Source organism: Ceratotherium simum, chromosome 5 (assembly GCF_057802395.1).
Source record: "Ceratotherium simum simum isolate JZ-2026a chromosome 5, ASM5780239v1, whole genome shotgun sequence".
In the NCBI taxonomy this organism is placed as follows: domain Eukaryota; kingdom Metazoa; phylum Chordata; class Mammalia; order Perissodactyla; family Rhinocerotidae; genus Ceratotherium; species Ceratotherium simum.
In genome coordinates this window covers 48,935,495-48,950,546 of record NC_141904.1, presented here as the reverse complement: position 1 = coordinate 48,950,546, position 15,052 = coordinate 48,935,495, and the positions used below count along the sequence as shown (strand labels likewise).

The following is a 15,052-nucleotide window of genomic DNA, read 5'->3' as shown; positions in this document are numbered from 1 at the left end:
ATATTTGCAAAAGACGTATCTGATAAAGGACTATTATTCAAGATATACAAAGAACTTTTGAAACCCAACAATAAGAAAACAAAGACGGAATTAAAAAATGGGCAAAAGACTTAGACATCTCAGCAAAAAAGATATACAAATGGCAAATAAGCATATGAAAAGATGTTCCACACCATGTCATCAGGGAAGCACAAATTAAAAGCAACGAGATACCATTACACACTTATCAGAATGGCCAAAATCCAAATACTGACAACATCAAATGCTGACAACGATATGGAGCAAAAGGAACTCTCATTCATTGCTGATGGGAATTCAAAATGGTATAGTCACTCTGGAAGACAGTTTGGCACTTTCTTACAAAACTAAAATATTCTTAACATTTGATCCAGCAATTGCGCTCCTTGGGATTTTCCCAAAAGAGTTAATAACCTATGTCCACACAAAAACCTGCACGTGAATGTTTACAGCAGCTGTATTCATCACTGCCAAAACCTGGAAGCAACCAAGATGTCCTTCAGTAGGCATATGGATAAATAAGCTGCGGTACATCCAGACAATGGAATATTATTCAGCAGCAAAAAGAAATGAGCTATTGAGTCATGAAAAGACATGGAAGAACCTTAGATATTTATTACTAAGTGAAAGAAGCAAATCTGAAAAGGCTACAGCTAGTAGGATTCCAACTATATGACATTCTGGAAAAGGAGAACTATGGAGACAATAAAAGGATCAGTGCTTGCCAGGGGTTAGGACGGAGGGAGAGATAAATACGCAGAGCACAGAGGATTTTTAGGGCAGTGGAACTACTCCGTATGATACTATAATGGCAGACACATATTGTTATACATTTGTCAAAAATCATAGAATATACAACACCAAGAGTGAACTCTAACGTAAACTATGGACTTTGGGTGACAATGATGTGTCAATGCAGGTTCATCGATTCTAACAAATATACTACTCTGGTATGGGATATTGATAGTCGGGGAAGCTGTGTGTGCCAGGGGGTAGGGGATATATGGGAAATCTCTCTATCTTCTGCTCAATTTTGCTGTGAACCTAAAACTACTCTAAAACATAAAGTCTATTTTTTTAAAAAAGGAATGAAATTCTAATACATACTACAACATGGATGAACCTTGAAAACATTATACTAAGTGAAATAAACCAGAAACACAAAGACAATATTGTATAATTAAACTTATTTGAGGGGTCTAGAATAGGCAAAATTATAGGGATAGAAAATAGAATAGAGGCTACCAGGGGCTAAGGGAAGAGGCAATGGGGAATTATTGCTTAATGGTTATAGGGTTCTGCTTCGGGTGATGAAAAAGTTTGTTAACAGACAATGGTGATGGTTACACAACACTGTAAATGCATTTAATGCCACTGAATTGTACACTTAAAAATGGTTAAAAATGGGCCAGCCCCATGGCTCAGTGGTTAAGTGCGCGCGCTCCGCTACTGGCGGCCCGGGTTCGGATCCTGGGTGCGCAACGACGCACCGCTTCTCCGGCCATGCTGAGGCCGCGTCCTGCATACAGCAACTAGAAGGATGTGCAGCTATGACATACAACTATCCACTGGGGCTTTGGGGAAAAAAAAGGAGGAGGATTGACAATAGATGTTAGCTCAGAGCCGGTCTTCCTCAGCAAAAAAAGAGGAGGATTAGCACGGATGTTAGCTCAGGGCTGACCTTCCTCACAAAATAAATAAATAAATAAATAAAAAATAAAAAAATAAAAACAAAAAAAATGCTTAAAATGGTAAAAAAAAAAGTAAAATAAAATAAAAGAATAAATTAGGAGGAATTACCCTACCCATTTCAAGATTTATTATTTAGCTAGAATAAGCAAAACTGCGTAATATTGGTGCAGGGATAGGGACATCGACTAATGGGAAAGAATAGAGAATAGAGAACCCAGAAGTAGCCCCACACAAGTATGGCCAACTGATTTTTGACAAAAGGTACAAAAGAACTTATACTTCAAATGGAAGAAAGAGTCTTTTCAGCAAATAGAGCTGGAAGCAACTGGATATCCGTAGGTAAAAAAAAAAGAACTTCAACCTACACCTCAGGTTAAGTTTGATGCGCTCTGCTTCAGCAGCCCAGGTTCAGTTCCTGGGCATGGACCTACACCACTCGTCAGCCATGCTGTGGTGGCAACCCACATATAAAACAGAGGAAGACTGGCCACAGATGTTAGCTCAGGGCAAATCCTCCTCAAGCAAAAAGAGGAAGATTGGCGACAGATGTTAGCTCAGGGCAAATCTTCCTCAAAAAGAAACCAAAAAAACTTTTGCTCTATGAAAGACCCTGCTAAGAGAATTAAAAGACAACCTATAGGGCCAGCCCAGTGGCGCAAGCGGTTAGGCGTGCCTGCTCGCTCCGCTGCGGCAGCCTGGGGTTCGCTGGTTCGGATCCCAGGTGAGCACTGACGCACCGCTTGTCAAGCCATGCTGTGGCGGCGTCCCATATAAAGTGGAGAAAGATGGGCACAGATGTTAGCCCAGGGCCAGTCTTCCTCAGCAAAAAGAGGAGGATTGGCAGATGTTAGCTCAGGGCTGTCCTTCCTCACACACACACACACAAAAAGACAACCTACAGACTGGGAAAAATATTTGCAAACTTGCAATATAAATAAATAAATTTTATTTGCAAATTAAATAAAGGCCTAGTTTCTCGGGGCCTACTTTATCTGCTGTAAAACGGGGAGACTTATACTGACCTTAAGAAAATCTTTTTCTCAAAATTACATGATACAAAAGAAATGAAAGGGCCTTATTAACTAGACACTCAGCAGGAACTCACTTAAAGGCTCAGGTCTGGGATCTCCTCTCCTTCTTCTGCAGGAATCCAAGGAAGGGGGATCAGCAGAGTATGTTTTCTGCATGGTAGGAAGGGGCTTCCCAAGATCTGAATAAGCAGGAGATTCCCAGTTTCATCAAAATGGCAGATCAGGCAAGTGTAGAAATCCTCTCACTACATACTCTGAGAGGTGTGTGATGAAATAAAAACAAAAGTATCATTATTTGCAAATTATATTTTTAAATCTGTATTACTGTTTACAAATAAAACTATTTAATAATAGGACTTAATAGTATTTAATAATACATTTTTGATATATTTGTCAAATATGAGTCCTACTGACAAAGGACTCATATCTATAACATATAAAGAACTCTAAAAACTCAACAGTAAAAAAACAGACAAAAACAATCCAATGAGAAAATGAGCAAAAGACAGAGACATTTCATCAAAAAGGATATATAGATGGCAAATAAACACATGAAAAGATGTTCAACAACATTACCCATTAGGGAAATGCAAATTAAAATCACAATAAGATATCACTACACATTTAACAAAATGGCTATAATAAAAAACAGTGATAATACCAAATGCTGGTGAGGACGCAGAACTGGGTCACTCATATTCGTCAGGGTTCTCCAGATAAACAGAACTAACAGGATATGGATGTGTGTTGTATATGTACATGTTGGGGGGTAGGGGAGAGATTGAGACTGAGATTGATTTTAAGGAACTGGCTCACACAATTATGGGGGCTGGCAAGTCTGAAATCTATAGGGTGGGCTGGCAGGATGGAGATTCAGATAAGATTTGATGTTTCAGTCTAGAGTCTGAAATCCACAGGGCAGGTCAGCAGGTGTGGAATTCAGGCAGAGTTTCTATGTTGCAATCTTGAAGAACTGTTTCTTCTTTGGGAAACCCCAGTTTTTGCTCTTAAGGCCTTCAACTGATTGGATGAGGCCCACCCACATTATGGAAGGTAATCTGCTTTACTTAAAGTCTACTAATCACATCTAAAAAATATCCTCAGAGCAACATGTAGACAGGTATTTGACCAAACAACTGGGCACCATAGCCTAGTCATGGTGACACATAAAATTAACCATTACACTCATACTTGCTGGTAAGAATTTAAAATGGTACAGCCACTATGGAAAATAGTTTGGCAATTTCCTCTAAAACTAAAAATGAATTTGCCATATGACACAGCAATTCTACTCTTGGGCATTTATCCCAGAGAAATGAAAACCTACATTCAAGAAGAATTCTGTAAATGAACGTTCATAGCAGCTTTAGTCGTAATAGCTCAAACCGGGGAAAAACCTAAATGTTCTTCAATGGGTGAATGGTTAAATGAAATGTACATCCACACCAGAGAATACTACTCAGAAATATAAAGGAAAAAACTATCGACATACACAACAACTTGGATGGTCCTCAAAAGGCATTATGCTGAGTAGAAAAAGCCAATCTCAAAGGTCACATATTCTATGATTCCATTTATATAACATTCTTGAAATGAGAGAGAGAACAAATTAATGGTTGCCAGAAATCAGGTGGGAGGGGGATGGGTGTGACTATACAGGGGTAGCACAAGGGAGATCTTTGTGGTTATGGAATAGCTCTGTATTGTGGAGGTCATTCTGTATGCGGAGGTCACTGGTAATCTTGACGAGAACAAACAGTGGCGGCCTGATATAACTAACTTACCTATCTTACTAAAACGTGAGTTCCACCAAGGGAGCAATCTTTGTATGTTTTCTGGAATAGTCTAGCAATTAACACTCAGTATTTGGTGAATGAATGAAGTTTCTGAATGGATCAACTCAATATACAATCGAGTCTGTTACACCAGCCCCATTTTGTTGGGTTCCCTACGGCCTACCAGTCAGATCCAAATCCTAAACTAGTCCCTATCTACTCCAACTGGTTTATCCCCCACCATGCCTCTCTTCTAAGCTATTGGCAATTCCCCTAAATCGCCCTATTACCTCTGCTTGGATCCTTATCCCTTATTTTTCTGCTCAGTGAATTACTCCTCATCATTGAAGATCCAGCTCAAGTGCTCCCTCCTCTGAGGGGCTTCCCTGACTTCCAGGCAGTCAGCCCTCCCTTTCCTGCAGCACCTGGTACAAGCCTCCAGCATATATTTTAGCATACATTATATTGTCCCTAATGAATGTCTCCCCATCCAGACTGAATGTTCTTCCCAAAGAAAGGAAAGGCTATGTCCTAGCACTGAACACAGTGCCTCATTCTCAAGTGTACTTAATGAATCCTAAAGCCTATTTCATCTAAAAGGTAGCTCTCAGTCCTTCATCTGAGATACAAACAAATAACAAAACTTCTGATGAGTTTCACCTCTTCTTTTTTTTTTTTTTTTTTTGTGAGGAGGACCAGCCCTGAGCTAACATCTGATGCCAATCCTCCCCCTTTTTCCTTGAGGAAGACTGGCCCTGAGCTAACAACCGTGGCCATCTTCCTCTACTTTATATGGGACGCCGCCACAGCATGGCTTAACAAGCGATGTGTCCATGCGCGCCCGGGATCCGAACCTGCGAACCCCAGACTGCCGCAGCCGAGCGCGCACACTTAACCGCTTGCGCCACCGGCCGGCCCCCTCACCTCTTCTTTTTAATTTTGATCTTCTGGCTCAGGATTGGTGGAGCCGGTGGGAGGAAGGCACTGGCCCTTAACTAAAGCATAAGGGGTGTTACTCTCTCACCTTATCTGACAATTCAGTCAGCTGAAGTAAAAGGCTCAAGAAAAAGATGGTGAGGCATAGGGCCAACTAGTAGGGGGCATGACTTCCAGGCTAACAGTGCATTCCCAACTCTAGAAGAAATAAACAAGCCACACCATAGTTGCCTTGTTCAGGTGCATTTCTAACAAGGTGGCATGTGAGGAAATGCGGGGAGGGGCATGTGTCCCTTCATCCTGAATGCTGGATAGCCTGCCTGCCAGCCCAGAACATGGGCAGAGGGACACGAGTCCATCCCACCATAAGCAGAAATGATTAGTCCTCACAAATGCACGGGGTTGGGAAACAGATGGCAAGTATAATCAAACATACTGGGTTCAGTGTGGGGTTCTGATGGCATTTTAAAGCACACTGTCTGAAACCCTCTACTGATGGAGCTTGGGTCTCTCTGCATGAGGGGGCCCCTCTAGGTTAAGTGACTCTGGAAGGGGGTGAGAGAGGAAGTGGCTGACCAGCTGGCACTAAAAAAAGACCTGGGGCTATGGTCCCATATAAAGAGCCAGTAAAGAGCTGGCTAAAACAGTCAGGCCTGTCTCACCTCTTCCAAACCCTCCTCTGCCTCCCACCCATGTCCAGCAAGGTAGAATGGGAGGAGAGAGGGAGACAGGAGGGTGGAATCCACAGAAACCACTGAACACCTAATTGTACCAACAGCATGTCACTTGCAGATGTTTCTTACCAGCCCAGAATCCTCCTTCCTTGAGAAGTCAAGGAATTCAGGCTGCATTCAACCCACCTCCCTAGTCGCACCTTCCACCTTGCTCCTCTATGTCTTACTTGTTCAAGAAACACCTTTTATGTGCACTTTCATCCCTGGGCCCTTGAACAGCCTCTCCCCAGCCTGGAATGCCGCTTCCCACAGTGTGTGTCTGTCAAAATCCTATTCGTCCCGCAAAGTACCAATCAGACACCATCCTCTCCATGAAACCAACACAAATCTTCTGAACTGGAAATAACTACCATTCCTTTGGTGTTCCCTGAGGCCTCTAGTGATACCTGTGCAGTTACAGAATTTACCACACTCTGCCTTGTCTCAAAATTATTTGATGGGTATCTATCACCCCCACCAATCTTTAAATGCCAAAGATAGGGCTGACTCCCACTCACAGCAGGGTGCCTCATGCACCTAGCAAGGCACCATGTGCAGTCAATAATATGTTGACTGAAGAAGCGTCTCGAACATAATACCAGGGGCCCTCTAAGGTAATTCAGGAAACACTTTCGAGTACTTGAAACATGCCAAGAAATGTGCTAGATAATAGATGCTTCACATGCTTCAGGAGCTCAACATCTAGAGGGGAGAAAAACACTCAAACACATCTACACTCTGTTCAGTTTGGTAAGGGGAGTGGGAGCCAAGTGTTAAGGCAATGCTTCTCAAACTTTCACATGCACAGGATATAAGAATCCCCAGACTCTAGTTCAGCAGGTCTAAGGTGGGGCCTGAGAGGCTGCATTTCTAACAGGCTCTCAGGCAATGCTGATGCTATTGGTACAATGACAATACTCTGAGTAATGAGGGGTGAAGGTACAATGGAAGAGGGAGAGATTAACTGCACCTGGAGGGAAATGAGAAGACTGTCTTCAGAGAGATGGGATTTCACACAACACCACCCCACTGTGATAGGCCGGGCAAAAGAAAGATGGCATGGGTCTCTGCCTAACAGAAACATACAGGCTGGCAAGGAGACAGGTGTGCAAACTTGTGACCACAAGACAATAGTGAACACACAAATGCAAAATGCTTTAGGAGAACAGAGGAAGGAGTGTTTGGCCATTTCTCTCTCCTTAAGAAAAGAAAATACAAAAAGAGCCTTGAAGCCTGGGTAGGACTCTGCTGGCAGATGCGAGCGGGTCCTCCAAGCCAAAGGAATACTAGAACATAGGCTGAGAAGTTGGAGAATGTAGGTTATGAAAAGACAGCCAGCAGGAGGAGACTGTGGGTAACTAGGGGAGAAGGGCAGAGAGGGGCCACAAGAACACAGCTGGTGGTCCTAGAAAAGTCAACCAGGAGTTGCTGTCAGCACCAACAGGACATCCTTAAGCTTCCCCCTCTTAAGTCTCACAGACGGCAGTGACAGATTTCTGTGAGCAGCTTAGAATAATCAGAGATTCAGGTAAATCAGCAGTCCTTCCCTTAATCCTACCGAAAATCAGTCACCACCTGCTGCTTCTGCATTCTTGCTACCCTGTGGCTACGCCCAGATGTCTTGCTGACTTAAAATGACAGCCTATGGACACAGGAAAAAAAAGACAAGCTTTACCCAACATGGGTGGGAGCACCTTTTAAAACTACCAAGAGGTGAGCAGCTCTGCTCTACTCCCTGTTCCCCTGACAAGATTCTAACCTCTGATTTTCTGTGTGCAGAAGAATAGAAGTTTCTTCAAGAACAAGCCAGAATTGGTCTCTCTTGCCCTGGCCATTAGCATTCTCTCTCCTGAACAGGAGAAGAAGGGGAAAGTGCAAGCGAAATCCTGTGCTCTCTTCATGAACTATGGAAAATGCATCCCATCTTTCTTAGGTACAACCCTTATACCTTGCCCTAATTCTTCATTTGTTCATTCATTCATTCATAAATAAATACATATATACTGTCTAGTTTCATTCATTCATTCCCTCACTCACATATCAAGTATTTACTGAGCCACACTGTACCTTGCAAGGAACTGTGTTGGGCCTGAGGAGCTAGCTCTCCGACCTCATGTCCTTCCACTTTTCTCCTCGGTTACTCTACTCTTATTATCCCAGCTTCTTGCTGTTTGCAAAAAATACACCAAGTATGCTGCTGCCTCAGGACTCTGTGCTTATTCCCTCTGCCTAGAATACTCTTCCCTCAAGTATCCTCATGGATCACTCCCTCACTTCATTCAGATCTCTACTCAGAGAGGCTGGCTCTGGTCCCTCTAACAAAGAAGCATTCTCAGTCCCCTTATCCTGCTTTATCTTCCTTCATAGCACTTATCACCAATGGATATTTTATAGCTATTTATTTGTTTATTGCCTGCCACCCCACCTCCCACTAGAATGTAAGCTCACACTCACAGAGGCTTTGCCTACTCTGCCCACTGCTGTGTCCCCAGCACCTAGAACAGTGCTTGGCACATGGAAGGCGCTGACTTATCTGCTAAGCACACTGCTGAATGAGAATGAAGCGAGAAGCCACTTAGAGCAGGAGAACAACGACATGATCAGAGCTGAACCTGAAGAAAAACAATCCGTTAGCTGCACAAGGATCATTCCCTAAAGGGTCTGTAAGGATTCTCTCAGCATGCTACTACAGTTAATCAAATCTTGGGTTAGGTAAAAGGTGAAAAGGATCTGAATTAGGACTGTGGTTGATGGAGCACCTATTATGGAGACACCTCAGTAAATAATTTAGTCATAGGCCCTGCTCTCGTGGAGTTACAATACTGCAAATAATTATGTAATTATTATTGGGATAAATGCCACAAAATACACATAAAAGAGAGAGGGCAAGCCAAAGCCAATTCCAGAGTTTCAATCCTAGATGACTAGATTTCAATCCTAGTTTCAATGACTAGATGGATGGTGTGCCATCCTAACATAAATGGAACAAAAGGAGAGATGGTTTAGAAGAGAAAGAGGCTTCATTTTAGACATAATGAGTATGAGGATCAACAGAACAAATGGAAATAGAGGTCTAGTATTTAGGAGTAAAATAAAGGGTAGAAATACAGATTTGAAAGCCATTTGTAATTTGTAGACTATGCCAACAAACCTTTACTTGGAAGACATGTTACCACAGTGTGTTTTGCTGGTCCTCAGGACAGCTCTGTGAAAGTTACATGACATTTAGATCTTACAAATCAACACAGAAAAAATAAGCTTACAACATGCGTGCATCACTTAAATATGTATCTCTTAGAAGTCAATTCCTTTTAAGTGACCATTTGAAATGCAGCTACAGGGCTGAGCTAACAAAATTTGGCTCTTAACAGCCGAGGCAGCATACTATAAAAGCTTAAGAACAGGAAAGATTACTCCTTAGTATCAAATGTTTCTGATCAGTGGGTTTGGATACAAAGACAAATTCTGTTTTTAGTGTCTTCAGAGTCACAAAGCATTATAAGCAATCTCACTTGCCCACCTGATAACAAGTCTACTTGAGCTTATCATCTCCCTTTTTTTAAATCGGGGTAAAATATAAACAACATAAAATTTGCCATTTTAACCATTTTTGGGTGTACAGTTCAGTGGCATTAAGTACAGTCACATTGTTGTACAATCATCAACACTATCCACCTTTGGAACTTTTTCATCTTCCCAAACTGAAACTTTGTACCCATTAAACACCAACTCCCCATTCTCCTCTCCCCCCCAGTCCCTGAGCAATCACCATTCTACTTTCTTTCTGTATGAATTTGACTACTGTAGTTACCTCAATTAAGTAGAATCATTTGATATTTGTCCTTTTGTGACTGGCTTATTTCACTTAGTATAATGTCTTTAAGGTTCATCCATGTTGTAGTATGTATTAGAACTTCCTTCCTTTTTAAGGCTGAATACTATTCCATTGTATGTATGGAATATTATTCCATTGTATGTACAGAACAAAATGTACCACATTTTGTTTATCCATTCAAGTGCTGATGCACCCTTGGGTTGCTTCCATCTTTTGGCTATTGTGAATAATGCTGCTATGAACATGGTTGTACAAATATCTGTTCTTGAGCTGATTTTTTGAAAAGCATTTTTGTGTTCTGATCAGTCATGCAGCACAGCCTGCCCAGAAATATTGGGCCATATTTGAATTACTGATCTTCTACTTTGCCTGCAAAAAGCCCAAACTCTGGCCCTTACCTTCACGGCCCTGAACATAGCCGGTCAGGTCCACTGGAACACAGGAGCCATCACGGTCTCCTCTGGCCTGCCATTCTGCAAGCAGTTAAGCATCCTCAGCTTCAACTGAGACAGAAAGGGAGCACGGTGTCTTTAATTAATGCTTTGGAAATAGTCTGCTTCAAGCTCCAGCAGAGCCACAAGACTTTAAAGATGAGATGCAAAATTTAACAGTGACTTCTCCTATGTCAGTTATTCAGTCACCAGCCAGGATAGTCCCATGATCACCTGCAGTGAGCTAGAAAAAGAATGTCCCTCACTTCTGGTTCGGCAGTACTCTTTAACAAGAGATGCTTCCAATTGTAGATACTGTGTTGAAACTATAGAAGTACACACTGGGGCAATAAAGCAAGTGCAAGCTATTCCGAAAGTCTTAAACTTTACAAAGGCCATATCATTGTACAACAGGAGTCAGCCAACCACAGCCAATGGGTTTGGTTCATACCTATTTTTGTAAATAAAGTTTCACTGGAACACAACCATACCCATTTGTTTAAGTATTGTATACAGCTGCTTTGGTGCTACAACATCAGAATAGAGTAGCTGCAACTGAAACTGTATGACCCACAAATCCTAAAATATTTACTATCTGGCACTTTACAGAAAATGCTTGCCAACTCCTGATTCACACGTCTTGGTTCATTCTCTCTACTCCCCAACTGGGAACAAGTGGTGATGTGATCAGCTGTTTGGGTGGAAAAGGCGTTCCTAAACTAACTGTGGGGAAGCTGGCTGGTTCCATACTGAAGAGGCAATGGGAGTGCCAACACTCAACACATCAAAAGTAGGAAGGTAGATGCCAGGCCTGTAATTTAGGAGGAGCTAGGAACACACCTTTAGAAAAACAATGTGGTCTCATATTCCATCAAGCAGCCTACAAGCTGAACCTGGTATGGCCAAGGGACAAACAATGGAGTCTCATGTACAAAATAATAAAGGAACAGCCTGCAGTAAGAAGTATCCCCAAACATGGGCTTCTTAATTTCACCCAGCCGGTGGCCATGCTCCAGAAGCCTCATGGTGAACCCCATGAATGGTGCTTGGCTGGCAACTGATTCTCCAAGATATCTCCAACTCTCTTTCCCCACCCACATGTCAGGCAGCATCAAGCTCTTTCATTCATCTTATGACCAAATTTAACAGCACTACCCATAACATAATTTGAAGAAGAAAGAGAGCAAAACTGACTTTTTGATGAGTATGAATTCATATCACAAGTGCACATGTGCTTTCAAGGAGCACATTCTTCCTCTCAGTTCTAATTGCTGATTAAAAAGAGGCAAGGCTGAATATGAACACAACTATCTGAAAAAAAGTCAGTAGAAACCCCTGGGAATGAATAATACTCATAAGCACAAGTTTTCCAATACGGTGTCATTTCAAAATCAGAAGAGTCAGGAATTCATATGTCCAGAAGACTAGCAGAAAAAGCCTGCATCTTTCTTCTCTCCTGAAATAGAACAGCGGTGTTACATCTGGACGTACACATCACTGTCCTCCATACTCAAAGAACATACTGCAGATGGGGTTTGTTCCCTGCTCTGCTTCATACCATCAGCAGGGCAGGTGAGTAATCTGACAAAAGGATGTAAAAGCATTGCTTCCATCAATAAACAGCTGTGTTGGATCTCAGATAATACAGCTTTCTGCCTTGGGCAATCCTTTAACTCTAAGCTTCAGGGTTTTTTTCATCTGTAAAATGAATGGCTTTGATAGAGGACTTCAATGGCTCTTTTTATATGATTATTCTAGCTCTATAATTATACCTGTGTAACTTACTACACATAACATAAAAATGGCATGCATCAACAAGTCCTTACTTCACTTCCTGATATCCTTCTCCACCTACTCTTTCATCACAAAATCAGTGTGACAACAAATGAGGCATGATTCCAGATTCAAATTTGTGGCTCTTGAAGCCAGTTCCAGTGAAAATTGTGTACCTGGATTTAGTGGGTCAAAAGGAAATATTCTAACACTGTGTCTTTCACCCACAGAAAAGACATTTCCTTCTGGAGGCTAAATTCTCTGACCTGGGTTCAAAACCTCAGCAGGGGCCTTGGGAAAATGCTGAGAAGACTGATGCCAGATCTTTGAGGAACCATTTATTAGTGGTTACAAAAGAATGTGTGTGTGTGTGTGTGTGTGTGTGTGTGTGTGTGTGTACAGGAGGCTTCTCTCTCTTCTAAGCTTAAGGGTCAAGGAACAGTATGCAGGTTTGGAGACCCCATTCTGCACTCACAAATAAAGAAAAAGAAAGGAGTATGTGAGGTGAGGGTAAAATAGAAATATATGAATCTGGTGAGTCTAGATCTCATGAATAAGAAGTTGTGGGGAACACTCATTGAATCTGGGGAGTCTGCCCAACTTGCTGGACCCAGATAAACCTGACGGACACAGCCTGAGCACTGGGCTCCTGGTAGCCTAGAGGAAAAGAGATCAAACAGATGGTTGGGAAGAGGGGCTGAGAGCCTCTGTGGATGCAATCTCTACTCAGACCAACCCTTATGCTATAGGTTGTCAAGATGCCGGGCACTACTATCCTTCTAACCTTTAAGATAAAATGATTTGTCAAGGAGGATCCTCGGCTTTTTCTGATAGGAGAATAATAGCTGGATTCATAACTCAAGATCCAAAGATAGGGGGCCAGCTCAGTGGCATAGTGGTTAAGTTCCTGTGCTCTGCTCTGGCAGCCCAGGGTTCACTAGTTCAGACCCTGGGCCTGGACCTACACCAATCATCAAGTAGTGATGGTGTGGCAGTGTCCCACGTACAAAATAGAGGAAGACTAGCACAGATGTAAGCTCAGGAACAATCTTCCTCAAGCAAAAAGAGGAGGATTGGCAACAGATGTTAGCTCAGGGCCAACCTTCCTCACCAAAAAAAATAAATAAATAAAAAAGATCCAAAGATGGGCTTAAGGGGAATTGCTCTCAAGACTGAATGCAAAATTTTGCACATATGTAAGTAGGTGCATTTTTCTGGGGGGAAGATTCATCGCTTTCAGTTTTTCAGAGGTTCAAGTCACCACAGATACAGAATGTGATAAAAAAAAATCCAATATATTACCGTTTTCTGTTATGCCTCTACTTAACTATCCAACAGGAACCCAAAGAATTTAAATTTCAAATATTTCCAAAAAGAAAGTTAAGCAAGGTTCAAGAGTTGGCAGTGAATTTTGAGAATGTGGCATGCCTGCTAAAGCTGACTTTCATACTCTCCCTAAAACTCGCAAAGGTAGAAAAGATGACATGTTGTTAAGGATGAGTACAAATGACCTAAGGTAGATTAATTCACATAGTAGCAGCTGAAATCAGTTCAGTCACTGTCAGTGACAGAAGGAGCAACAGGAGCGCACGAAAGAACATTTGAGAGCCAGCCTTGATGGCATAGCGGTTAAAGTTCCACGCTCTCCGCCTCGGCGGTCCGGGTTCATTTCCCGGTCACGGAACCACACCACTGGTCTGTCAGTTGCCATGTTGCGGCGGCAGCTCACATAGAAGAACTAGAAGGACTTACAACTAGGATATACAACCATGCACTGGGGCTTTGGGGCGGGGAAAAGAAAAAGAGAGAACACTTGACCTGGACTACGGAGACCAGGAGTCTAGTCTCTCATCCTAGTTCTGCCTAACTCAATCTGTGACCTTGGACAAGTCCCTTCTCCTTCTGGGCTTGGGTTCTCATCTGTAAAACTGCAAGCTACTGAGGGAGAGCAGTGGTTTGCAAACTCTTTTAAGGCAATGAACATTATGTTTAGATAAAATCATCCAGAATTCATCAGAAGCTAAAGCAAATTCAAAATGGCAGGTTGAACATGTGTTTATCTCCACTCCCTCTGGAAACCCCATTAAGTTATTATTCATAAATATCTACTACTTATTGAGCATTTACTACCTAATTGTTTTAAGTGTATTAACTAATGGCATCCTTAACACTCCTACTAGGTAGGAGATGATCCCCATTTTATAGATGAAGGAACTGAATCACCAGTATTTAAGGAACTTGCTCAAGTTTTCACAGCTAATAAGTGGCAGAGCCAGAATTCAAACCCAGGCAGTCGGGCTATACTACCTCTCAGACTGACAATCAAGGAACAGCAAAGCTTCCAAGGAAAAAGAAGCTGAAAGAGAGAGCAGATTAGAAAGGGTACCCAATTTTGGAAGATGAAAAGCAGACAAATGAAAAGTCACTGACTTAGATGGAGAATACTGAGTGCTGCAGATGGCAAGCCACTGCAGAACCCCCTCCAAAACTCAACTGTTGGAGACACAGGTTTCCTCTGAAGACGTGCATAAGGAAGGTTGAAAACAGGCAGTACTGGTGTCCTTCCCCAGCAACTGCTCTGTCACCACCCCAGCAGAAGACTGGAGGTTTATTCTCTGGACAGGATGAACTAAAGACTCCAGACCTGGGTAACCAGGGCACCACTGAAGACAAGGAAGTGGCACCATTCAGGGGGATTAAGTCAAAGTCTGCATACAGAAGCAAGAGACTCCAGTCCCCTCCCACCATAAGGCTCCTAGAATGATAACAGTCAGGCTTATTCCACCTAGGCAGAAGCCTGAAGGAAGATCCATGGACTCCGAACATATCCCATTGAAAAAGACAGGTC

General features: G+C 42.4%; 1 protein-coding gene across 5 annotated transcripts in view; it reads right to left on the bottom strand.

Moving 5' to 3' along the window:
• KLHL18 (kelch like family member 18) overlaps positions 1 to 15,052 on the bottom strand; it is a 51,798-nt gene that overhangs the window by 33,852 nt on the left and 2,894 nt on the right. Inside the window, exons 2-3 of one of the 5 annotated variants that reach the window (XM_087430878.1) lie at positions 10,399 to 10,503; positions 2,816 to 2,995 (exon numbers count right to left, since the gene is read on the bottom strand). The exons of 3 other annotated variants lie outside the window; for them this stretch is intronic. The gene's annotated coding sequence lies outside the window, so the exon portion shown is untranslated. The remainder of the gene's footprint in view (positions 1 to 2,815; positions 2,996 to 10,398; positions 10,504 to 15,052) is intronic. One more of the 5 variants, XM_087430877.1, reaches the window with a different exon arrangement.